The sequence below is a fragment of the Carcharhinus amblyrhynchos genome, chromosome 26, assembly GCF_965287045.1.
Source record: "Carcharhinus amblyrhynchos chromosome 26, sCarAmb.v2.hapA, whole genome shotgun sequence".
NCBI classification, from domain to species: domain Eukaryota; kingdom Metazoa; phylum Chordata; class Chondrichthyes; order Carcharhiniformes; family Carcharhinidae; genus Carcharhinus; species Carcharhinus amblyrhynchos.
This window is the reverse complement of record NC_137349.1, coordinates 20,536,861-20,564,451: the sequence shown is the minus strand read 5'-3', so window position 1 is coordinate 20,564,451 and position 27,591 is coordinate 20,536,861.

The following is a 27,591-nucleotide window of genomic DNA, read 5'->3' as shown; positions in this document are numbered from 1 at the left end:
CATAACAGCCACTTGCCAGAATTGACACAAATTATTTTAATTTTATGGTGTTATTGATGATCACGTATTACGCGCCTTCCCCCTTTTCAGTTGTGCTTCCACTGATGGCAATTTTTCACATTCTTTCAAATAAATTTCATTGCCTATCTACTTATCTAATATGCAGCATCCAATTGAAGACAAAGATCTTTAGAAGAAACAGTTCGCTGTTCTTTGATCTCTTTGCGCACCATCGACTCTTGCCGTATCATGCACCTGAACACACATTTTCTCACTTTCTGCTCATTAATTCTATTGAACACCGTATCAAACTCAAAATAATACATCACAAAAAAAGGAATGTTCTCCTGAGAACACTTCAAATAAAATAAAAATGCATCGCAGGTCTGGGCAATTCCAGCTTAGAAACATAGAATGCCCAAACTTTTCTAAAGTTATTTTCCAGATAATAGGTTTTTTTAATTCATTTGTGGGATGTGGGCATTGCTGGTTGACCAGCATTTATTGCCCATCCCTAGTTGCCGCTGGAGGGCAGTTGAGAGTCAACCGCATTGCTGTGGCTCTGGAGTCACATGTAGGCCAGACCAGATAAGGATGGCAGATTTCCTTCCCTAAAGGACATTAGTGAAGCAGATGGGTTTTTCCAACAATGGTTTCTTTGTCATCAGTAGATTCTTAATTCCAGATTATTTTTTATTGAATTCAAATTCCACCACCTGCCGTGGCAGGATTCGAATCCGTGTCCCCAGAACGTTAGCTAAGTTTCCGGATTAATAGTCAAGTGATAATGCCACTAGGCCATTGTCTCTTGCAGGATGATGAACAGTAGGAAGCTTTCGTACCTGGGATAATCTTGAATGGATGTTTCCCTTTTGCCTTTCAATAAATCATTCAATGCCATCTCTACCTGTACAGTTTTGTTTTCAAATTGTAAAATACCTGCAGCCTGTTCCATGGTTTCCCTCACAGCAGTTCCTGGGGGATAAAACTTTAGTGGCTTCTATAATTTGAGATGCAGGAGGCACACGGACTCAGTGATCATCCAAAACATTGGTTAATGCCAAACAGAAGAACTTAATTCAACAAAATATTAATCATATAGTAAAATGCATGCATAACACCCTGAACAATGAAAGCAACAAAATGAACATAGTTTATTTACAACAGGGATAGATTTGCAGGTACAACTAATTTTGCAACTGCCAACTTGATAGAATCATAGAATCACTACAGTGCAGAAAGAGGCAATTTGGCCCATTGAATCTTATCCACACATAGTTACCCTGCTAATCACTCTCACACTAAGGGGCAATTTAGCATGGCCAATTAGCCTAACCTGCACATAGAGAACACACAGTGAAGATTTATCAGGTTGATTCCTGGGATGGCAGGTCTGTTGTATGAGGAGAGGCTAAGTCTGTTAGAGTTATATCCACTGGAGTTTAGAAGAGTGAGAGAGGATCTCATAGAAACTTATAAACTTCTAACAGGGTTAGAGAGGATAGATTCAGAAAGAATGTTCCCAGTGGTGAGGGAGTCCAGAACTAGGGGATTAGGGATCAGGATAAGGGATAAATCTTTTAGAACTGAGGTGAGGAGAAATTTCTTCACCCAGAGCATAGTAAATGTGTGGAATTCACTACCACAGAACGTAGTTCAGGCCAAAACATTGTTGGATTTCAAGAAGAAATTAGATATAGCTCTTGGGGCTAAAGGGATCAAAGGGGGTGGTTCAGGATGTTGAATCTGATGATCAACCGTGATCAAGATGAATGGTGGAGCAGACTCAAAGGGCCAACTTCTAATTTTTATCTTTGGACTGTGGGAGGAAATCTATGCAGACATGGGGAGAATGTGCAAATTCCATGCAGACAGGGACCCGAGGCCAGAATTGAACCTGGGTCCCTGGCTCTGTGAGGCAGCAGTGCTAACCACCCTACCACCACAGGTTCTGAGAATTTAAAGAAAAATCAAAAATTAGATTATTGTTGTCAAGCGTGTTGAGGAATCTGATTACGTTGTTGGATAAATATTTTTCTGGTGACTTTTTCTAAAAAGACATGTATCTAAGTCTGCAAATTTCACACTGCAGGTGCCCTGCACTCCCATTCCGCAGGCAAAAGGTTCATCACTTCTAGGAGATGTTTTCATGGGATAAGCCATTAAAAAGATCCAGTCCATTCCCATTTAAAGAATGAAGTTTTTCCATATTTCTCTTATTATATAGAGGCAAAGAAAATCTAAAGTTAAAGTTTTATTTGTCACAAGTAAGCTTACATTAACACTGCAATGAAGTTACTGTGAATTTCCCCTAGTCGCCACAACCCAGGTCAATGCGTGTAATCAGCCTGTCTTTCAGAATGTGGGAGGAAACCAGAGCACCCAAAGGAAACCCACGCAGACATGGGGAGAACATGCAAAATCTACACAGTCAGTGACCCAAGCTGGGAATCGAGCCCGTGTCCCTGGTGCTATGAAGTGACAGTGCTAACTACTGTGCTTCCGTGCTGCACCAATGAAATGACTAAGAACCAATAACATAGAATTTGTTTGATTTGCGATGTGTTCTAATTACAGTCTTTTATCTATCAGGATCCAAGTGACTAGTTTTCACTGGAATCCTGGAGGCCGAATTCAAACAGATGGAAAAACAAATTGCTGCAAATGTTGGGGATTTGAAGTGAAATGGCAGAAACCCACGGAACACCAGGCAGAAGCTGTGGAGAACCCAACAAGTTCAAATTTCTGGGAGAATCACAGGTGATGAACCCTAATGGGCAGGATTATCCAGCCCTTCACGCCAGCAGGATTTACAGATACCGAGGGAGAATTTAGCATGGCCAATGCACCTAACCAGCATTTCTTTCAGAAAGGAACCGGAGTACCCAGAGGAAACCCACGCAGACACGGTGCAGACTCTGCACAGACAGTCTCCCAAGTCAGCAATCGAATTTGGGCCTCTGGCATTGTGAGGCAGCGGTGCTAACCACTGTACCACCCTCTGTGCCACTGTGCTATTTATTATTTTTTGCACAACAAGGGCAGTCCTGTCATACCGCACCCAGCATTAATGCAGTGGTGATGATCACGGCAAGCAGTTGGTAGGCTTGGCGTTCCATTATCAGCTCCATTTTTCAAAGGACCCACTGTTGGATTCCCAAAGAATCTAGTAGTTTCAGGTGAATGGCCTAAATTAAGATGGGAATTTGGGTTCTTTGACATAAATTGGATCGTTATTTTATGTCGGAACTGGTTGGAGCCTGTTCCATGGCAGATGGAATCAAGGAGGTTAACCGAACATTAAATGCATTTTTCTCTGGAATAGGACAAGTTTCAGGTACCAATCTCTTCGAAACTTGATAAATAAGCCACTGGGTCACACACAGATGTCCAATTGAGATCTGAAGTTCAGAACAGGATAGCTGCCAGTGGGATCTTCTGATTTCACTGAGTCCGACCCCTCTCATGGCAGGTTCCCTGGCTATAGGATAGGTGAGCCGTACAAAACACCGTAGACACCGGCAGAATCAGTAGAACAGGAAGAAATCTCACAACACCAGCTTAAAGTCCAACAAGTTTATTTGTAGCAAACGCCCCAAGCTTTTGGAACACGCTATTCCTTCATCAGGTCCCACCAGTCCAACGCTGGCATCTCCACATCAGAATCAGTAGATCCAGTGATTCTGATTCTGGATCAGAAGGTGCAGACTCCGCACAGACAGACAGTCTCCCAAGCCAGGAATCGAACCCAGGTCCCTGAGTGAGCTGACTCTGCTGCTGCATATCAGAGTATTTCTCCCCTTAAAAGAATGGCACGATATACTTTCTGTCCCTCTGAGGGGGCAGATGGGTGTAATACTGCATTTGAAAGATGGCACCTTGGGCAATGCAGCACTCCTAAAGCACTGCATTGAATAGTCAACGTAGATTGTGTGCTCTTGTCAATGGAGTGGGATAAATTTGAGGTACCAGCCTCTTAGAAACTTAACAAAAGAGCCACTGGGTAACATACAGACATCCAATTGGTATCTCAAGTTCAGGACTGCTGCTAGCACAGTATTTGTTGTTCTGATCGCTGTGTGTTCAAGTCTGAACATAGTATCTGCCACATTGTTTTGGGTACATTCTTGTTCCCCTTGGGCCCACAAAGAGAATTTGACATTTAATGTTCGGTTAACCTCCTTGATTCCATCTGCCATGGAACAGGCTCCAACCAGTTCCGACATAAAATAACGATCCAATTTATGTCAAAGAACCCAAATTCCCATCTTAATTTAGGCCATTCACCTGAAACTACTAGATTCTTTGGGCATCCAACAGTGGGTCCTTTGAAAAATGGAGCTGATAATGGAACGCCAAGCCTACCAACTGCTTGCCGTGATCATCACCACTGCATTAATGCTGGGTGCGGTATGACAGGACTGCCCTTGTTGTGCAAAAAATAATAAATAGCACAGTGGCACAGAGGGTGGTACAGTGGTTAGCACCGCTGCCTCACAATGCCAGAGGCCCAAATTCGATTGCTGACTTGGGAGACTGTCTGTGCAGAGTCTGCACCGTGTCTGCATGGGTTTCCTCTGGGTACTCCGGTTTCTTTCTGAAAGAAATGCTGGTTAGGTGCATTGGCCATGCTAAATTCTCCCTCAGTGTACCCAAACAGGTGCTGGAGTGTGGCGACTAGGGGATTTTCCCAGTAACTTCACTGCAGTGTTAATGCTCATGACACTAATAAATAAACTTTAAATGCACTTGAAACAGAAAATTTGACATCTAGATGGGATATTCCTCTTGATGCATTATCCTAGTTTTCTGATGGAGATGCTGAGGGATGTCCACCTCTTTTGTATAGTTGCCTCTGTTTCTGTTATCTCAGTAAGGTAGAATATATTGAAGACAATCACTCAAATATTCTCTTGGTTTGTTGCAGCGTAAATGTGGATGACATCAACTCAGTATTAGAACTTCAGAGTCCAGTTTGCTTGCCGTTCAATCTTATTGAATATGATGAAGCAATATATTGAAGCTGCCCAATTCGCTTGATCAACTATTTGCCAATATCTGTGCAGAAGGAATAAGGGAAACGTTCTTTTTTTGTGTTCATATAGATTGTACTGCAACATCCCCTTTGTTTTTAAAGCAAATATCAGCTGAAAATTGCCAAGTGTGGTGCAGCTAATAGCAGCAGCCTGCACATAGGTTGCAGTAAAGTACCTCTTGTGCTGCAGTACTACGCTCTTTGCCTCTTTCCTTTGAGTGATCAATACTATTTCAGATCTATGTGAAACGCTATGAAAAACACATGAAACAAATGCACCTCAACGCTGGCTTTAGTGCCGATTACTGTCCATTTCAGTGCGCCAGACATCTTAATGCTTCTCCCTTAAAGATGTAACTTCCAGTAATTTTCTTAATATTGTGTGGTAAAAGTTAAAAGAAATGCACCAAAGCACAGAATATTTCCGAATTTACATCATTCATGCACTTGCCATAAAAATGCTCATCTATAATACTTAAAAGTGATGTTTGTAATTCAAGGATAGCCAGCTATTTTTGTGTTGCTGGCTATCTGAATATGTTGTACACCATTTTCATCACACTGCTGTTATATCCCCTCTTGACATGTAATGTGACAATAATATCATGACCTTCAAAAGAACATAGCGGTGAGCGATAGCAGGTATCCATGTGTGAGTCAGTTGGTAGTGTTAAGATTGATCTCCATATTTTGTGCACATCAGCTATTAGATAGCAGAAATGGACTATAACTTTCAGCCTTTTAATACTTGCATAAACTAACTGATTTTCCTCCATGTGAATGATGCCATTAAAACTCAGATTTGTTGCACATGCTGTATGTTCTCCAGATTCACTTATATTAACTGTGACATTCTCAAATTATGCATCATTTTAAATCGATTTTAAATAGAAAGATCACTTAGATCTGAAACATTGGAGCAAATTTTCCCAATCCGTCCGCCACAGAAACCGTATCAGGCGAGGGGCAGACCATGGAATGGTGCGTTGATCTCATGTAGAATTTTCCAGTTTCGGGGTGAGTGCTGCCAGAAAATCCCACCCATTAACTCTGGCCAAAATTCTCCAGCCACTAACACCCCGTCACCACTGCCTGCAAGGATGGAGAATTTGGTGCTCAGCCAAAATCCCCGTTCACTGCAGTGAAACCAGATAATCCAGCTGGCGTCAGCGGCCGGAGAATCCCACACATCGGGTGGGATTTCACAGCCTTGCTCATCCCGAAACCATAAAATCTTACCTGAGGTCAATGGATCATCCCATTCTCCGCCTCTCGCCCTCTCTGATTCCCATGGCAGGCCGGCCGGTAAAATTCCTGCCATTGTTTCTCTCCACGGATGTTGCCAGAGATGCTGAGTTTATCCAACATTCTCTGTCTTTATTTCAGAATCCCAACATTTGCATTATTTTGCTTTTATTTAAGTACCATATCATGTCTACTATACGATATCGAATATTGTTGTACTCTGACTCCAAATGTTATTCTGCATAAAGGCTAGCTAGAGCATGAAACTGCTTTTGTAACAAGCTTCAGTCTGTATATAAATCTAACACTTGTTTCGTACGCTGCACGGTGCAATTCAACTATTAAAATCCCACACATTAACTCTGGCCAAAATTTTCCAGCCACTCACACCCCGTCACCACTGCCAGCGAGGATGGAGAATTTGGCGCTCAGCCAAAATCTCCATTCACTGCAGTGAAACCAGATAATCCCACTGGTGTGCGCGACCGGAGAATCCCACACATCGGGTGGGATTTCACAGCCTTGCTCGTCCCGAAACCGTAAAATCTTCGAACCATTAAATCTTGATAACAATAAAACTGGCTTATTAATTTTTTTTCTAATAAAGATCATTGATAATATGTCTTAAATGTTCACATCTGCCTGCAGTTTTAGTCAATTTCTTGTTGTGGTTTGACTCAACTTTTTCCACTTTAGAATTTCCTGCCAATTTGGACAACAAATTCCACCAACCCACTGGTGGAACTTCAATTCAATAAAAAAAATTTGGAGTTAAGAATCTACTGATGACCATGAAACTGATGTCAATGGTCGGAAAACCCCATCTGGTTCACTAATGTCCTTTAGGGAAGGAAATATGCCATCCTCACCCGGTCTGGCCTACATGTGACTCCAGACTCACAGCAATGTGGTTGTTTCTCAGCTGCCCTCTGAAATGGCCCAGCAAATCACTCAGTCCAAGGGCAATTAGGGATGGACAATAAACGTTGGCCAGCCAGTTGTGCCCCACGTCCCACGAATGAATGAGGTAAGTTTCCTTTGTAAACTTTGAGCTGTAATTCTACCTCACCACCAGTGGTGGCACTATAGCACCTCAGCCCCGTGGCTCCTGCTTACCCTCACAAAAAATACTTAAACTGTCTCCATATTATAAATATTAATGAACTCTGGCAAGGTGGTCGCTAACCATTACGAGTATTGTGTTCAGTTGTATTGTTGGAGAACAACAGAAAAAATGAAAAATAAAATGGCCGAAGCTTTTAAGAAAGAAGGCTTGAGGCTGTAGCAGCAGAATGCAAAAGTAGACAGTTACTTCATGGCAATTCCACTATAAAGTGGAAACTGTTGATTTAATTGTAGTGCAGCATTTCTATAGTCCATTGCTGCTAAGAATATACCAGCTATATTGACAGAATAGAACATAGAACAATACAGCACAGTACAGGCCCTTCGGCCCTTAATGTTGTGCCAAGCTACGTCCAAACCCAAGATCAAGCCATCCCTATAAAGAATAATAATAATGAAAACAAAATGCTGCAGATGCTGGAAATAAGAACTTTCAGCCCTTCGGGCCTGCTCCGCCATTTAATATGGTCATAGCTGATCCCATCTCAGATTCAACTCCTCTTTCCTGCCCATAGTCGTTCAAACCCTTACTAAATTAAAAATCTCTCCATCTCTTCCTTAAATTTATTCAAAGTCCCAGTACACTCTGTTTAAAGTTTATTTAGTAGGCTTACTAATGAAATTAGTGTGAAAATCCCCAAGTTGCCACACCCTGGCACGTGTTTGGGTACACTGAGGGAGAATTTAGCATAGCCAATGCACCCAACCAGCACGTCTTTCAGACTGTGGGTGGAAACTAGAGCACCCAGAGGAAACCCAAGCAGACACAGGGAGAATATGCAGACTCCGCGCAGACAGTGAACCAAGCTGGGAATCAAACCCAGGTCCCTAGTGCTGTGAGGCAGCAGCGCTAATCATTGTGCCTCTGAGCCACCCCTTCTCTGGGGTAGCGAATTCCACAGACTCAGAAATAAAAATAGAAAATGTGAGAAATACTGAGCGGGTCAGGCAGCATCAGTGGAGAGAGAAACAGAGGTAACATTTTTAGTCAAATATTACATCTTCAGATATTACATTTTCACCTCAAAACATGAACTGTTTCTCTCTCCACATGTTCTGCCAGACCCGCTGAGGTTTTCCAGCACTTTATGCTTTAATTAATTGTGATTGTAACTGCTTAGAGACAAAGCAATTGGTAAATAGTCAGAACATCAGTATAAGAATATAAGAAATAGGAAGCCAGCCTGAGCCATTCAGTCCTTTCAGTCTACTCCGCCATCCAATAAGATCATAGCTAATTTTCTATTTCAATTTTACCTTCTAACATTATTCCCTTAATTCCTTCAGTATCCAAAAAAATCAAACAATCTCTGCCTTGGGTACATTCAATGAGCAAGCACTCACAATCTTCAGGGATAAAGAACTCTAACAATTTGTCACCCTTTGAGTGAAGGAATTTCTTCTCATCTCAGTTCCAAGTGACTGACTCATATATTCGGAGACTGAGACTCAGTGAGGGCAAACATCCTTGAAACATCTACTCCGTCAAGCCCATTCTGTGGGCAGAATTTTACGACCCCGTTGGGTTGGTAAGTGGACTGAGGGCATAAAATTGAACATGATGCCATGGGTATCATTCTCAGCACTTATCCACCTGCCCCCTCCCCTACTTCACTGTCATTTCCCACAGGGCAGTGGAGGCTTTGAGCAGAGAATGAAGGGTGTGAATGACCAAATGGCTGAGAAGCTATTAGTTGTGACAGATGGAGATGTGGAGGGAGGATAGGGGTGGAATAAATGGGACAGAGAAATAGTGTAGAAAAGGGGAAGGTAAGAGAAGGAGGATGAAGTAGATGAAAGAGTTGGAGAGGAGAAAAATGAAGAAAGACAATAAAGGCAGAGAGCTGTCAAAAATTAAACAAAATAGAATGAAGTCGAAGGTTAATGAATGGACTGTTTATTAATAATTACAGAAGGAATTATGGAAAGAGAGTGATATAAAAGTTAGTGTACTCCACTATTCCAGACTCCTAAACTGGCCAGGAAAACCCGTGCTCAGCTCCAGGATACGCAGGCTCCAGCCCGATTGGCTGAATGGATCACATTATCCTCTGAGATCTTGCCCCTTAAAGGGACACACTCCCACATGGACGCAATCATTTATTCCAATACTTCGAAACATTCTTGCCAAGCCTGTCATTTCTCTCATTTTGATAATAATTAATGTCATTTACAAGAAATAATTCCTGGGAGCGCTTGACAGAGTGAGACGATGATATGGGAACCAATGAATGATGCGGGCTGAAGGATATTTCTCCTACAGTAAGTTACCTGATAAGTTAGACATGGGAAGAGCAACAGTGGGCTCATTTCCAACCTGCTGCCTTCCTGTCTTGGTTATGGGTAATGCATGTTCTCCCATTCCAATGTATTCAACTTTTCAGGTCTTTAGATGCCAATAATCCACCAGAGTGCGTTTACCCAATGGGGAGAACCACACAGTGCAGTGGATATTTACAGACAAAGTACTGCAGATGCGGGAATCTGAAACACAAATAGAAAGTGCTGGCAAAATCTCAGCAGGTCTGACAGCATCTGTGCAGAGAGAATCGTCAATTCTGACCAAGACTCATCCAGATTGAAAAATGTTGGCTCTATTCTCTCTCCACAGATGCTGTCAGACCTGCTGGTTTTTTCCAGCGTTTTCAGTTGTTACTTGAGTGGGTTGTAACATGGGTTGGTCCCTTTGCATTCCCGATTAATGCCCCTCTGAATTGGATGGTTGCCCCTGAGATCTTGAAATTAGCCACACCACTTACATCACAGTAGGCCACTCCAGCGTGATATCATTGTTAGCCCTTCCTTGACATCACAGGGTGTAAAATAGGCTGCAATTGAATGATAAAAGCCATCAACATTTATTCTCACTAAGAATGAAATTGAAACTGGACTTTTATTTATTTTATTGATCTGCTCACACAGTGTCATATATGAAGGTGAGATATTACAGCAGATCGACTTTCAACTGCAGGCGCGGTGGAGAGGGCTTTGTATCGATGGCAGTGTTTGGCTCCCTCGAAAATGTAACAGCTAGCAAGAAACAAAATTAAGTTCTTCAGGGCTGAATGCAACACATTGTCCAGAATTTCTTCTGAATCGCAAATTTCTATCCAACAATCACAGTTTTAAAGTTAAACGTTTGCAAGAAATGATAGGGGGAAAGTACTTATTAAAACATGACGATACGTGAATCACGTCGACAGATTTCAACCCTGGAATGTATCTATTCAAGTGCTATGTTAGGCTCTGTTCTTAAAACAATTGTCGCTTAGTGACCCAGTTCTTAAACATCACTTTCATGCATGGTGCTAACCTAGCCATCAAATCCCACAGCAGTCAATAACCTATCAGGCTGCACCTATCATTTACTTGGGGAGAAGTTGAGCGGGGTGGAGAGGGGGGTGGTGGTGGTTTAAGTGCTGTGATAAATAACTGGTATCCTAAACCTGAAATCAACAGGGGAGCAATCAATGAGAACTTCCCTAGGGTCACACATTACAAAAGTGTAACAGAGGGGCACAGGTGGAGCCAGTGCAGGGCACTTGCAGGTCATTTCCTTAATAAGATTAATTCACCCAGTTCATTGTATCGCTTTTAATTGCAAACCCCGTTTTGACAACAAAATTACAACAGGTGATTAAAGAGATTGTAATTTTCTTTCTCGCTGCCTGACGTCAGCTAAGTAATCCGTCCTGCAATAACAAAATAAAGTAACATTTTCCTTAAGACAATGACCCTTGACCTTTGGCTCCCAAGGCTCCTAATGACGGACGTGACCCTGGACCATGCGGAGATGAATAAGATATAAAACTAGTGACTCCCTGTGAACAACTCTATGTCCACTCCTTTCACTTTCTTTCAGCTCCCACTCGTGTTCTGTGATACGTCAGGTGGTTAAAATGTAACTGGACGTTGAGACATTTCACTTTTCTTTGTAAAAAGTTTTTAAAGTTAATTTATTAGTCACGAGTAGGCTTACATTAACACTGCAATGAAGTTACTGTGAAAATCCCCAAGTCGCCACACTCCAGCGCCTCTACGGGTACACTGAGGGAGAATTTAGCATGGCCAATGCAACTAACCAGCACGTCTTTCGGACAATAGGAGGAAACAGCAGTAAACTCACGCAGACACAAGGAGAATGTGTAAACTCCACACAGACAGTGACCCAAACTGAGAATCGAACCCAGACCCCTAGCATTGTGAGGCAGCAGTGCACTGCGCCACCGTGCCGAGTGCTGAAGTGACTCGATCCAGTTTTGGTGCTCGAAGCATCTGCAATGATGGCAGCTTTTAAATTCTCAGATTTTGTTTTGCAATATTTCCAGGCATTGTGTTTGAGTCTTTTACTGAAAACTTGACTCTACAACCAGCCTAACCTGTTGCTCTCTGTTACCCCTTCAATTGTGTTTTATCCTGACCTCATCTGATCTTGAATGCCGCACAACCGTCCTCCCTTTGCAGAGTCTCCCACTGGTTCAAAGTTTTCAGAGAATCATAGAATCCCCACAGTGCAAAACGAGTCCATTTGGTCCATCGAGTCTGCACCGAACACAATCCTACCTAGCCCCTATCCCCGTAGCCCTGCTAATTCCCTTGACACCAAGGGGTAATTCAGCATGGCCAATCAGCCTAACCCATACATCTTTGGACTGTGGAAGAAAACCGGAGCACCCGGAGGAAACCCACGCAGACACGGGGAGAACGTGCAAACTCCACTCAGTCGGTGACCCAAGCTGGGAATTGGACTCAGGCCCCTGGTGCTATGAGGCACCAGTGTTAACCGCTGTGCTGCCCTAGTTTTCTGGTTGATGTAACAAGAAAACCTGCATCCGGTTGTGTCCCCAGTCCACTCTGGAGTTCAAAAAGCTTGAGGTAGTTCTTTTATTCAAATGGGAATGCCAAATGGTTCATACAAGAGGCAACACTGATGTCCTCGGATGATGGAGACTGTATGACCCAAATAGTCACCAAGTGCCTTGTGAAGATTTGTGGGGGGGTGGGGTGGGGAATTTCGTGGAGCCCTAGTGGGAAATGTGACGTGCAGTGCAACTGATTTTGGCAGGAACCAGAATTTCGATTTCCAATAGTGGGGTGAGATGTAGACCCGTCAGCACAGAACTGTGGCACATTGGATCTGCACCGGGTTTCTACTTGTGATACACCTACATTCTATGATATACACCCATTAGAGTACAACTTGTAATCACGGCCTACATTCAAGACACAGGCAGCAGCACACTTGTGGCGCCAGTTCATCTCCGTTTAAAGGTGGCGTGTAACTGGCAGATCTGTGCTGCTGTGCTTGAGGTCAGCACTTCTCCCTGTTGAACTTGTGGCTTCAGGAGGGGGAGCAGGAGAATGTCAGTTTGCATGGCAGCTCAGTACTGGCAAGACTTGGTCAGTGGTGAGGGAATGTGGAGAGGGCTTGTGGACATGAAGGAGTGGAAGTGTGATTTAAGGGGAGGGCAGCATGTGAGTTTGAGGACACGGAGGAGTGGGAAAAACAGGAGATAGCGACTGCCACCTCTCAAGTCTCGAGAAGGAGACAGCAGCTCTCCATCCCACCAGATTTATATATCCCTTAAGAGAACGCACCACTGAAAGATACCAAATCAAAGAGAACTTACAGACAGAGAAACCAACCAAGAACTTTCCAAATGGCGCAAAAGCTGATTGTAAGTTAAGTGGTGTGGGCAGGTGGCTGGGAGTGTGCGCACCATTTTTTTTAATCCAGTCTGGTTAAGAAGTGGGAAGGATGGGGTTGGGGTTGGATACATTCTTTGTGGGTGCCCGGTGCTCATTGGGGCACCCCCACCAAATTGATTTGATTTGATTTGATTTATTGTTGTCACATGTATTAACATACAGTGAAAAGTATTGTTTCTTGCGCGCTATTCAGACAGAGCATACCGTTCATAGAGAAGGAAACGAGACAGTGCAGAATGTAGTGTTACAGTCACAGCTAGGGTATAGAGAAAGATCAACTTAATGCAAGGTGAGTCCATTCAAAAGTCTGACAGCAGCAGGGAAGAAGCTGTTCTTGAGTCGGTTGGTATGTGACCACAGACTTTTGTATCTTTTTTCCAATGGAAGAAGGTGGAAGAGAGAATGTCCGGGGTGTATGGGATCCCTAATTATGCTGGCTGCTTTGCCGAGGCAGTGGGAAGCACAGACAGAGTCAATGGGTGGGAGGTTGGTTTCCTTGATGGATTGGGCTACATTCATGACCTTTTGTAGTTGGTACCTTCTCCTCCTCTGTAACATCCTGCCTGGCCAACAAAGCTTGCCCCTTCCCCATCACAACATCTCTCACCCTATCCCTAGGTTCCTTGATCCCTCTCTGCCACGCTTTGGACACCACGGGCAGGAATTTCTGTGCAGCCTGCCCCTGTTTCATAGTGGTGGAGGAGGCCTGTGGGATTTCCAGCCGAGTGCACCCAAGGCAGGGGTGTGCCATCAGTGGACATGAACAGCTGGCACGAATGGCCAAAGAAGTTCCTACCCGTAGCTGTCCTCATTCCTGTGTCCTACTTGCAATTTCAGCAGTGCCCAACTTCTGAAGTGTGGCACTGTTGAGACTAGAGCTGGTTAGTATTCCCCAAGGGGTGGACATCCTTCCACTGAGTGGTAGAAGATCTACTTTCATTGACTTAAGGCTGCCCACAGTATGTTATTGCAATAGGATGATGTTGTTTAATTTGTGTTGGCTGGTATCCAGTATTTCAGTTGGGCACAGAGGTGGGGGGAGGAGGGTGGTAAGGGGTGCAAGCAATACACCCCCACCCCTTTCACCCCACCCCACAAGATTTCCTGTAGAGAGTGCAGGAGTTATTACATAATCCCTGTCTTGCCAGGTATAACCCTAACCCTAACCCTAACCCTAATGATCAGAAAAACCTATCAGCCCCATTGACATCTGGGTCTGAATTCTTGAAATGTGTGCAAAAATTCATAAAATGTACATTTTGTAATGTTATTTTAATTCCAGGATTAGTGACATGCAACTGAATTACAAATATCTGAGATCCATCACCCAATTACAGGGGTGAAATCCTAAATTAGTTCAGGGTTCTGCGACTACATTTTCATCTTTTGATTGCCATGGTTATCAATATGAATCCATAAACTGTTTGAACATTGCCTTGAAGTAACTTCAAAACCACGTAGAAAGAGAGGACCAGAAAAATGAAGGCATGGGGTAGCTCCACAAGATCATTTTCCAACTGGGAATTGTATCCTGATTATTAAAAAGCATCCTGTCTGCTTATAGAATATTTGCCAACTGCATATTGCCGCTGCTTGATATTTGAATGCTGGCAAATCTATTTGTGGGCACAGCATTCTCCACATTACCATAAAGGTACCAGGGCTCCAGTTCCAGCCATAATTGGACACAAGCCGAAGGATTTGAAACTTATCTGCTCTGATTGGCAGGTTCAAAGGTCACTATTAACAATGTGCCCATGAGGATTCAGATCAAGATGTAAAATTTGTGTAGCTACCTCACCTGAGGTGGGCGGAATAGTGGCACAGTGGTTGTGCCACTGTTGCCTCACAGTGCCAGGAAACAGGGTTTGATTCCAATCTTGGGTATGGAGTTTGCACATTCTCCCCGTGTCTGCATGGGGTTCCTCTGGTTTCTTCGCACAGTACAAAGATGTGCAGATTAGATGGATTGGCCATGCTAAATTGCCCCTTTGTGTCCCAAGGTTAGGGGGATTAGTGGGGTCAATACATGGGGTTACACGGATAGTGCCTGGGTGGGTTATTCTGTTGGAGAGTCACTTGCAGTCTTGATGAGCTAAATGGCCTCCTTCTGCATTGTAGGGATCTATGATTCTATGACTATCTGTGCTTCATAACACGAGCAGCAAAGTCTGCACACAGCAAGAAGTTCCAGCAGCATAATTTGCCAGTTATGTAGTATAAAAAGTCTGCTCTCTCTTAAAGGCAGGCTGTCTCTTAAAGTGAAACTGTGCAAAATGATTGCCACAATGGAAGCTCTTGGAAACTGAACAGGGCAACTTGTGGGCCAAAGGTCCTGTTTGTGCTGTAGTTTTTCTAGGGCAGACAGAGGAAGCATCATGACGGATACAGCACTGGAAAAGATATTGCTGGCCATCATGGGAAGGGGCATCACTCAGGCTTTGGCCCCTTGTGGGGCTGGAGGAGTTGATGCTCAATGTACCTGAATACCTAGCCCTCCTTTTCTCAACTCACTTCTCCTCAAACCACAATCATTTCTGGTTCACAAACAATGGAGAGAGTAACTATACGTTTCTAAATTTCTCCTCTCCATGCAGCCCAAGCCAACCTTGGTTCCTTTATCATTTCAGATCCTTCCCAATCTGTAGAAGAAACGTAAGAACAATTAGGCTCAAGGAACACCATCACTCCATCTTACACTCGCAGCCACCAACTCAGAGACTAACACTCACCTGCCTTTAAGTGGAGGCTGTGCAAGTTTTTTAAACAAAGTGAAACAGCTTACCATGTGGTCGATCATCTGCCAACTCTCCATCATCGCCAAACCCATTTCCAATCACTGCATTGCCTTCTTTGTGGCATAGTGGCACATTGGTTAACACTGCTGCCTCACAGTGCCAGGGGCACAGGCTCAATTCCCAGTTTGGGTCACTGCCTGTGTGGAGTTGCACATTCTCCCCATATCTGCATGGGTTTCCTCTGGGTGCTCTCGTTTCCTCCCACAGTCTGAAACATGTGCTGGCATTGACCCAAATAGATACTGTAGTATAGCTACTAGGGGAATTTCACAATGGCTTCATTGCAGTGTTAATGTAGGCCTTACTTGTGACTAACAAATATACTTTACTTTTACAATTATCACTGCCCAATTCTCCATTCATCCTGTACCCCAGAGGGAAAATACATTCCCCCCCACCAATCCCAGCTTGAAAGTTGTCAATTTTCTGCCACCATACCCTTTTCTCAACTTCCAACCTGCTTTTCATATGAGTGTTGGTTCTCTATAGGTGGTGCAGCAGAGGTGGAGGCAGGCGGGGAAGTTGGTGGGGGGGTGGAATGCATGACGTGGAACATTGCATGTTAACATCATTAACATGCTGAGGGCAGGTCTGCAATGAGTGCTGTTGTACACCAAAATCAATGAAGAAGGAAAACCACAAAGAACTTCAAAACTGGTAGATGCCTTGCTGCCCAGTTTTCCTCTATTGGCTACCTCAAATCCACCACAGAAGCTGGACTGGTTTGCCTGGAGAATGGTAATACTGCATTTGTGCATTAAACAGGTGTACTTTTTCTGAGTTTGGAGCATCACAGTATCTAACTTTGCCAAGCAACCATACCTTCTGAAACTGTGTATGCATAAAAATCATAGAATCCCTACAGTTCAGAAAAGGCCATTCAGCATATCAAGCCTGCACCAATTCTCCAAAAGGGCATCTTACCCAGACTTCTCCCCACCCTATCCTGTAGGCTCACACATTTACAATAGCTATTTCCGGACCCAGTGCTGTAGAAGGCAGACTTGCATCTATTTCCATAGTTGTTTATCCTGGAACAGGTTGCTAGCGACTTATAATTTGAGGGGTGCCACTCCGATCAAACATAGCTGACCAGGAGTTTTTACCACTCTTACCGCATGTAGGTTGATTCATCACATTATGAATGTATTTTCCTTAGCCATAAAATCCTGGGGATGAGACTCAAAGCAAGGACTACTGGCTTAGAGGCAGGGACACTACCCACTGTGCCACAAGACCTTCTGGAACTAAGTCTAGGGAACTTTAATATGTGTTGCAATAACTGATCTGCTAATGGCTGATATGCAAAGAACTTTACTCTGTATCTAATTGTGCTATACCTAACCTGAGGGTACTTGATGGAACAGATAAAGAAAAGTTTTAATTTGTCTATCCCTAGATCCAAATGGTGGAACATCTTTGTTGTTCCTATAGCTAAGGTCCCTTTTTTCACTGTGCATAAAACACAGTCACACAAAACATTTAAAAACACACCCTCAATTAAAGATTCAATCAAATAATAATTGATCGGAAATGGTCAATGGATTTACAAAAGGCAGCAAATTTATGTAATTCCATTTCAGAAACATGTCTGGTCAAATTTTTAACAACGTTTTTAATTTCAGCCGAAGGAAACCGTAAACCTCCAAATCGTCATGGCAGCCCACAGTTAATGCAATTCGTCTTTCTTTTCTTACCCTGAAGTGTTACCGCGATTAGACAAATTACAATCAACATTTAATATGCAAAGTTACTTACTGCATTTGGTGATTAACTTACTGCCTGCATTTAATAACTGCCTTCATCATTCATTAAATTTTAAAAATATCCATATATTGAATACATTTAGTAAATCAATTAATAATCAAATTTCAGTTTAAATTTATTAACTTATACTTCCAGCTCTGTTGTTATAAACTCATTCTTTTAGTCCATCAGCAATACCATTGGAGTTCAAATAGTCATTACATTTCTTATTATAGAGCATTTGTTGTTCCATGAATTTAAGCTTCAATACAATTTTAATAGGATGCAGGATTATATGATCTTTTACCTGACAGAAATTCTGTATTGTTTCATATCTAACCTGACAGCTGTTCCCCATTGTTTTTGTGCAGACAGTTCCTGAAATAGATATGCAGATGAGTAAATATCAGCAGTTAAAATGTCCATATCTCTTCAATAAGTATGACTAATTTCTAGCCAGTAGTCTGAGGACTGGGAAAGGAGGAAAGATGGTGATATTTGAATCAATGCTCCTCGTGAACAGTGCAGCTTCTGTCCTTCAGACTTTCCTTCAGAACATTCCTATTTTCCCTCGCTCCTCCCAAACAGCTGGGGATTGTCGCACATGGGCTATCTGTGTAGTGTATTCTCTTTCTCCATTCCTTACTTTGATAACGTGATCAATTTTCATTCAGTGCCTTATATTCTGGCTGAAATTGAGAATTTATCATGGTGAAAAGCCCCATACCTTATGTGTATCCTACAAGCCCTGTGCTGTTTGGTAACACAAACCTTTGAAGTTAGATTAGCAATCTCCCGAGGTGGCTAGATATGTAATTATATGGTGCAGTGCCAAATGACGAGAATGATAGAATCCCTACAGTGCAGATGGAAGCCATTTGGCCCATCGGGTCTGCACAACTCTGACAGCTTTGACAAAGGATCATCTGGAATCAAAACGTCAGTTCTTTTCTCTCCTTACAGATACTGCCAGACTTGCTGAGATTTTTCCAGCCTTTTCTGTTTTGGTTTCAGATTCCAGCACCCACAGTAATTTGCTTTTATCTCTGACAGAGTACCTTACCTACCTACCCCCCTCCTCCCCATTCGTCGTAACCCCATACATTTACCATGGTTAATCCAACTAACCAACACATCTTGATTCACTAAGGGACAATTTAGCATTGCCAATCCACCTAACCTGCATATGTGGGAGGAAATTGGAGCACCTGGAGGATCACCACACAGACATGAGTAGAACGTACAAATTCCACACAGTCACCCAAGGCCGGAATTGAACCTGGTCTCTGGTGAGGCAGCAGTGCTAATCCCTGTGCCTCCACCAGAATTCATTATAGTCGGTGTTGATTTATCTAATTTCATTTGAGGTGAAATACTTATACACAGGACCCAAGAGCTATTATGGGTAGTCCATCATTCCCATCCTGATTGTTGTGAGTGATCTTTGTCCCAGGAAGTAGACATTGGTGGACATTGGTTGGTCATTCTTTGTTGAACTACAGCCAGTATCTTAAAGGGAAGCAGTGAGAAAATGGCACAGGGAATTAGGATTGATTATTATGGCTATTTTATTGGAGCAGAAATACTGGGAATGCTCAACGGTGTATAAATATTGACCCTCATCTAAAGGCTAGTGACAGCACTTACCATTATCACTTTGGTAATTTCATCTTCTTGGTCACATTAAGTAAAGGAGAACTAGCACAATGAGTTGGAATGAAAATCCTTGATCTTTTGGTACATCAATATTTTCAAAGGGTCCCGCTGAGGGCATACAGCAGGCAGAGATACTGAAGGGCAGAATCTAATCAAACTAAATCATCTAGAATCATTTCTCTCTCAAGTCTGAACTTTGAGAATAAAGGAAACTGAGTTACTGCAGACGAATGATTTATTCAGCGGTGAGAACAAACTTGAATTGAGTCAGAGCAATATTTTCAAAACAGATCTAAGGCTGGATTTTCCTTTGGGAATCAGCCCATCTTCAGAGAAGCTGAAGACTTATCGCCCAATCCTGCCCCCTCAATAAATACGCCTCAACCAATTTCCTTTGCCTCCATGGCTACTGCATGTAAATGACGGTGTCTGGGTTTGACTTCGTGCAGCAACTAATTTTTCCCCTTAGTCTCTCTGTTCCTGTCAAGCACATCTCAATCAGGAAGATATTGAAAATTCCTGAGGCAGGCCAGAGGAATTGCAGAGCCGAAGACCCACAGGAGAATTGGAGTAAGCTACAAATAAGCTTTTTTTAAAAAGTTTAATTATTGAATCCTAGAATCCCTACAGTGCCAAAGGCCCATTGAGTCTGCACCAACCACAATCCCAGCCAGGCCCGATTCCCGTAACCCCACATATTCACCCTGCTAATCCCACTGACACTAGGGTCAATTTAGCATGGCCAATCCACTGAACCCGCACATCTTTGAAATGTGGGAGGAAACTGGAGCCCCTGGAGGAAACCCACACAGACGCGGGGAGAATGTGCAAACTCCACACAAACAGTGACCCAAGGCTAGAGTTGAACCCGGATCCCTGACACTGTGAGGCAGCAATGCTAACCATTGTGCCACCATGTCACGTTTGTACATTTCTTTGGTGATACATGAATGAGAAGTACAGCAAGGGTGTGAGTTTGGATTTTGTGATTAAGTCCATTGTGCTAACACAGTGGTCTATATTGTCACATCATAGATGATATGCCCAGGTAGGGAGTTACAATAAATAATAAATCAAGGAGACGCAATGTGCTTCAAAGCTTCATTAATAAGTATTTACAAGAAAAGTGTCTGATTAAATAAACTTTGTGACTGTACAATGCTCCTCCCTGGCTCCAACTGAGGATCCACCCCAACCCGAAAATATGCCCTTGCACTCAATTGGCTCAGCTTCTGGCCTTGACACTCCATACAGTCTAGCCAGTTATTTGGCCCTTAGGGAACATTCCCTAAGGGCTACCAGACTCCCGCACTATTTCTTCCCCACCGCCCCCCCCCCAACTCCGGAATTCACTTAGAATCATTGAACCCTTACAGTGCAGAAGAAGCCATTTGTCCCATTGAGTCCACCAACTCTCTGACAGAGCATCTTAGCCAGGTCCACTCCCCTGCTGATAGTCCTAGGTATTTGTCCAATTAATCTACCTAACACACATAACTTTTAAATTGTGGCAGGAAACCAGAGCACCCAGAGGAAATCCATGCAGACACGGGGAGAATGTGCAAATTGTGCACAGACAGTGACCCAAGGCCGGAATTGAACCTGGGTCCCTGGAACTGTGAGCCAGCAGTGCTAAGCACCATGCCACTTTTACGGGGAAAACAGAAGAATGTCATTAACACCAGTCAGAACATTGAATGCTGAAGTTGGAACGCCTTGTTGAAGTTGTACAAGGCATTGGTAAGTCCACACTTAGAATACTGTGTACGATTCTGGTCACCCTATTATTAGAAAGAATATGATTAAACTAGAAAAAGTGCAGAAAAGATTTACTAGATGCTACTGGGACTTGATGATTGAGTTATAAAGAGAGGCTGGATTGACTGGGACCTTTTTCCTCTGGAGCATAGGAGGCTGAGGCATGATCTTGTAGCAGTCTATAAAATAATGAGGGACACAGATCAGCTACATAGTCAATATCTTCTCCCAAAGGTAGAGGAGTCTAAACCTAAGGAGTCGGGAGGTAATGCTGCAACTTTATAAGACCCTTGTCAGGCCCCACTGGGAGTACTGTGCGCAGTTCTGTTCGCCTCACTATAGGAAGAATGTAGAAGCTATTGAAAGGGTACAGAGGAGATTTACAAGGATGTTGCCTGGATTGGGAGGCATGCCTTATGAAGATAGGTTGAGGGAGCTGGGACCCTTCTCCCTGGAGAGGCGTAGGTTGAGAGGCGACCTGATAGAGGTTTATAAAATGTTGAGAGGAATAGATAGGGTGGATTCTCAGAGGCTATTTCCCCGGGTTGAAATGGTCGCTACGAGAGGACACAGAATGAAGGTGCGGGGAGGCAAGTACAGAGGTGATGTTAGGGGTAAGTTTTTCACTCAGAGGGTGGTGAGTGAATGGAATCGGCTGCCGTCAGTGATGGTGGAGGCGAACTCGCTGGGGTCTTTTAAAAGACTTCTGGATGAGTATATGGGATTTAATGGGATTGGGGGTTTATAGATAGGTCTATGGATTGGTAGGTATTGATGTGATCGACGCAACTTGTGGACCGAAGGCCCTGTTTGTGCTGTAGTGTTCTATGTTCTAAAGGGCATTGGTTTAAGGGGAGAGATACAAAAGTGTCCAGAGAGGCAATTTTTTCACACAGAGGGTGGTGAGTGTCTGGAACAAGCTGCCAGAGGTAGTCGTAGAGGCGGGTACAATTTTGTCTTTTAAAAAGCATTTAAGTAGTCACATAGGTACAATGGGTATTGAGGGATATGGGTCAAATGTGGCAATTGGGATTAGCTTAGGGGTTTGAAAAAAAGGGCAGCATGGACAAGTTGGGCCAAAGGTCTTATTTCCATGCTGTAAACTTCTATGACTCTAATATAGACAAGAAACTGCAAAAAAAAAATCAGGAATACTGCAGGGCGACATTATCATAAGTTTAGTCAATCTGAAGACTTCGGAAATAAAAGCAAAATACTGTGGATGCTGGACTGTGAAACAAAATGCTGGAAAATCTCAACAAGTCTGACAGCATCTCTGGAGAGAGAATAGATGCTCTCACTCAGCGTTTTGAGTCTGGATGACCCTTCATCATGATTTTGCAAGAATCCCAGCCTCTGCTGTTTTCCCTTGAGTAGTGATTTTCTTTCTGAAAGGCCTACCTAGCTACCACCCTCCCCGCCAAATCTAGGAATATCATGCAGGGTCATCTGGACTCGAAATATTGGCTCCATTCTCTTTCCACAGATGCTATCAGACCTGCTGAGATTTTCCAGCATTTTCTGTTTTTGTTGAAGACTTCTGAATCCTGGTAGAACACCTCAGTTCTGAACTTGGGTCTTCTGGGAATGAAGAACGAAGTGGGGCAGATGTGAATGGTAAGCTCATGCTGCTGACCAGTCACCACCGCAGCTCGTTTCCCCATAATCTCCCTTCCCAAGTGCAACAACAAGTTGACAATATTGTCACTGCTGGCCACCGTAACACCAGACACAGAGACGCAATCCGCAAGACCACCTCGTAACTGGGAGTAAGGTCAACCCGGAGCAGAGGGACTCCCACGGACACTCAGTAACTAACTGCCTGTTTATCCCTGTCGCTGGGGAAGCACTGAGAAGGAGAACAAGATGAGGATGTAAAATTCAAAACACAAACAATCATCAAGGGATTCCCTCGCATTTAAAAAAGACGCTAAGCACACAGACACTGATCCCCTGTAAGCCATTAAATTAGTTTTACTTTATTATCATTTCATCCATTAAGTTTCTTTTTGCTAGTGCCGTATAAGGTGCCAGGAAATGTTTTCTTTTCATCTTGTATCACTTACAGCTCAAAATCTTGCCCTTGGGCCACATTCCTATTGACTCGCTAACAGCACTGAACTTGGCTGGAACCTGTAATTACCATGTCCCAGAAATTTGGGATTGTGGGAGCCACTCCACTGATCTGCTCTTCTTTAAGTCTCTTCATCTTCTCCTTAATATTTGAAAAGGCTTCCCCTGTTTCTCCATGGTGGCAGAAACCAGTGACCGAGCTGCTTTACTGCGAACATTCATATTTCCCCCACATCTGATATAGGAAAAATCCAACAAGCAAACCAGCTGAAAGCTAAACTAAGGAAAACCTCACCACTAAATACCAGTGTAGATGCAAAATACTGTGGATCCTGGAATCTGAAACAAAAACAGAAAAATGCTGGAAAATTTCGGCAGATCTGGCAGCATCTGTGGAGAGAGAATAGAACCAACATTTCAACTCTAGATGACGAAGGGTCATCCAGTCTCGAAACATTGGTTCTATTCTCTCTGCACAGATGCTGTCAGACCTGCTGTGATTTTCCAGCATTTTTCTGTTTTTGCATTAAAAGTAAGTCTTTACTAACACGGGCAGTAATCTGGTAGAGCTTACCACTCAGCTATGGGACAATTCCCCGACCTCACCCACAGGCTGGGATTCTCCAGTCCTGCTGCCGTTGAATGGAGTTTCTTGCTGGCAGTGAGGGCATTGCTGAATTCTGGCCCATTACCATTTTCTGAGTTATGGCAATGATGCAGAATCGTACCTCATCAGACTGCTGAAATTCCACCCAAACTTAACTGAGTGCCAGCACGCCACCTCATCTCCGACTGCTGTCCGCCTGTTCTGGATAGGTAGCTGGTTATTGGGATGTGAATTGATGTTCTTAGAGGGGGTAAGGGATGGGTGCTGGGGGCATGCGGTGGTGTCCTCTTGCTGACATGTTCTAACCATCGCCATCCAACTGGGGCCTGGATCCATGTCCCTACTTATCTTCAAGGTGGCTGGTGTAATGGCAATGACCATAACCTGAGCACCCAGAGGCAGCAGCCTGACCAGTTGGGTTTGGGAGTTTGCGCACAGAAATCAGCAACCAAATTTTCAGTTCAGCTCATAAGGAGGAGTCGGAGGATGCAGCAAACAGACCCTGCTTCTTTTGTTATGGGTGTAATGTAGGTTTTATTGGCTAGTTCCATTGATAGCTGCGATGAAGAACATGCTGTTGTTGCCAAGAGTAGTGAGCGTAGACTCCAGAGTCATGACTATCAGTTGTCACTCTTTGAAGGCTGACTACTGAATCTGTGTATAAGTGTATAAGCCTTGAACAATCTTTACTTCAGGTGTTGGAGAATAGGCTGATTCTCTCAGAATAGAAGACAATGTCTTTGTATCTAATCACAAATGATATACCAGTCACATGATGAAGGGTCATCTAGAATCGAAACATTGACTCTATTCTCTCCCCACAGATGCTGTCAGACCTGCTGAGATTTTCCAGCATTTTCTGTTTTCGCTTCAGATTCCAGCACTCGCAGTAATTTGCTTTGATACTAAACCGATCACATACCTTGTCCCGGTATTCATTCCATTTGATGGTTCTTCTGAAACTTGGGGTTTGAACTGTGAAACAATGTGAAAGCAGTGTATGGAGGAGAGTGCATGGACTGGGCGTTGAAGGAGTATCTCATGAGCTTTATCAGAACTTATTAATAATCCAATTACTCTTCCTAACAGCAGACCCCAATAGTTCAGGTCATATCTATTAATCAACTATGGTCATCACTTCAGGCTATTGAGGAAGTAAATGCTTTAAATTATTGACTTTTCCTCCATGATTATTTACATTGTACGGTTAACGAAGAGTGCAAAAGTGTAAGTTGTAGATGGAAGCATATAAAACACAGGAAAGTGGCAATCCTGCAGCATCAACAACGTTCACACCCACTGCTCATGACTTTAAAAATAATTTTCTAATTTCTCACACAAGTTGCAAACATTAAGAAAAAAATCTTCAAAATTTAGGATGGGATTTTACAGCCCTCCAGTCTCCATCCAGTCAAAAGCCACGAATGTCACAGCGGGCCCACGGCAGCTCATTCACTCAGGGATTTTCCAACCCTTCCCATCAGTGGGATCTTCCAGTCCTGCCAAAGATGGCAGGATTGGAAGTGATGGATATAGCTCCCATTGGCCTCTGGCAGGATCTTCCAGTCCTGACACCAGGGAACCTGCTACGGAGGGTCATCTTCGGCAGGACCAGAAGATCCCACTGGCGGAAAGGGTGGGAAAATCCCTGAGTGAATGATTACCTTGGGCCCTCAATGACATTCCTGGCCCTTGGCTGGATACAGACCGCAAGCCCATCTCTCCAGGTCCGCGGACTCTGTCAGGTTCCTTCCCAGCCAACTGAACTACCTGCTCCTCAAAGTCCATCAGTCTTTTGATGTCATATCAGCACCCCTCTCTGCTCCAATCCCCACCCACCACCCCGCCCTCGCTGTTTATCATATTGTGCATATCTTTTCCCCACACATAGCACAAATAAAGAAGAAGTGGTTGAGAGTTATTGGGTTTCAGGCATCTTGCTTCCAGTCTTACAAATAAGCCACTGGATTTTGTGCCAGGTGATCAGTGCACTCCAGGTTGTCCAGAAGGGTTGTAGTGCAGCATTCTCCAGAGTAGTGGAGTTATACAGAAAGAAGGATAAGACCCATAGAGGAACCTCATTAGCAGTGCTTACTGATACCCCTCCCCCACTCCACCGCCTGCCCACCATTTAGCATGTCAACTTTCTGTGTGGGAGGATCAGGGACCGACAATGGCCTCCCAACCTGCAGATTAGAATCATAGAATCAAAGAACAAAGAATAGTACAGCACAGAAACGGGCCTTTCGGCCTTCCAAGACTGTACCAATCACATTGTCCTATAGGAGGTCGAGTCAACAGATGAACCCAGCATGGGTATGAAGTCTCAAAGGTGATCAGTGTCCAGGGCCTCTGCCAGAGAACTACGAAATGTTACAGATGGATGTATGTCCTTATCTGCCTCGTCAGGGTATGTGAACCTTCAACAGCTCACCCCCACTGAAGAGTACAGGGAGTTGGGTTTCAGTGGCAAGGGCATCGTTATTGTGGTCCATGTATAAAGAGCTACTCAACATTATGCAGCGATGCCTTGTAGGCCCACCGGGCGGCACGGTGGTTAGCACTAACTGCCTCACAGTACCAGGGAGCCAAGTTCAATTTTGGCTTTGGTCACTGTCTGTGAGGAGTTTGCATGTTCTCCCAGTGTCTGCATGGATATCCTTTGGGTGCTCTGGCTTCCTCTCACAGTCTGGGTGCGGGTTAGGTGGATTAGCCATGCTAAATTGCCTGTTAGTGTGAGGGCGACTAGCTAAGGTAAATGCATGAGGTTATGGGAATAGGGTCTGGGTGGGATTATAGTTGATGCAAACCTGATGGGCCAAATGGACTCCTCCTGCACTGTAGGATTCAATGATTAAAAGTAAGATTCTTATGTTCAAGCTAAGGGAGGAAGATTCCGTAGAGATGTGCGGGGGAAGTTTTTTGCACAGAGGATGGTGGAGGCCTGGAATGCACTGCCAAGTGAGGTGGTTGAGGAAGATATATCAGCGACATTTAAGACCTATCTGGATAGATACACGAACAGTCGGGGAATAAAGGGATATAAGTGATTGGCCTGGATAGGACAATGTGATTGGTGCAGTCTTGGAAGGCCGAAAGGCCGTTTCTGTGCTGTACTATTCTTTGTTCTTTGATTCTATGATTTTAGTCTGCAGGTTGGGAGGTCATTGTTGGTCCCTGATCCTCCCACACTGAAAGCTCACATGCTAAATGGTGGGCGGGCTGGGTAGTGGGGAAGGGGTATCAGTAAGCACTGCTAATGATGTTGTTCTGTGAGTCTTATCCTTCTTTCTGGGTGTTTCCACTACTCCGGAGAATGCTGCACTACAACCCTTCTGGACAACCTGGAGTGCATTGATCACATGGCACAAAATCCTGGCCTGCATTTCATTTAGCAAGACTTCCAGCAAGGCGTCACTGAATCTGGGGCTAGCCATCACTGGGTTAGGCAGGCCATCTCTTCCTTGAGCAGTGGGTCACTTGATGTCCAGGCCTATTTTAAACATTCCCATGACCTCCATAGCAGGAAAGACTCCCTGTTCCCATCCCTGCCACAAGACTTGGTCCTGGAAGGGGAAGGTCTGCTTTAGATTTTGATATTGAGGATTTACTTGTTGTGACTGTTCCATAGCCAGCAGCTGGGGTAAGTGGATATCATTTGTTAATGTTATTTCTCATGCATGTTGTCTCAATGTAGGGAGTTAAGGGGCTGCACTTAATGCAGCCTAACAATCATTATAAACCATTTCTTACTGTTGCAATTGCTTTTCCTATCCGTCCCCTAATCTCAATCCGAGATAACACAAGCAAATTACCTCCCTGAACAAGTATAAGTTACC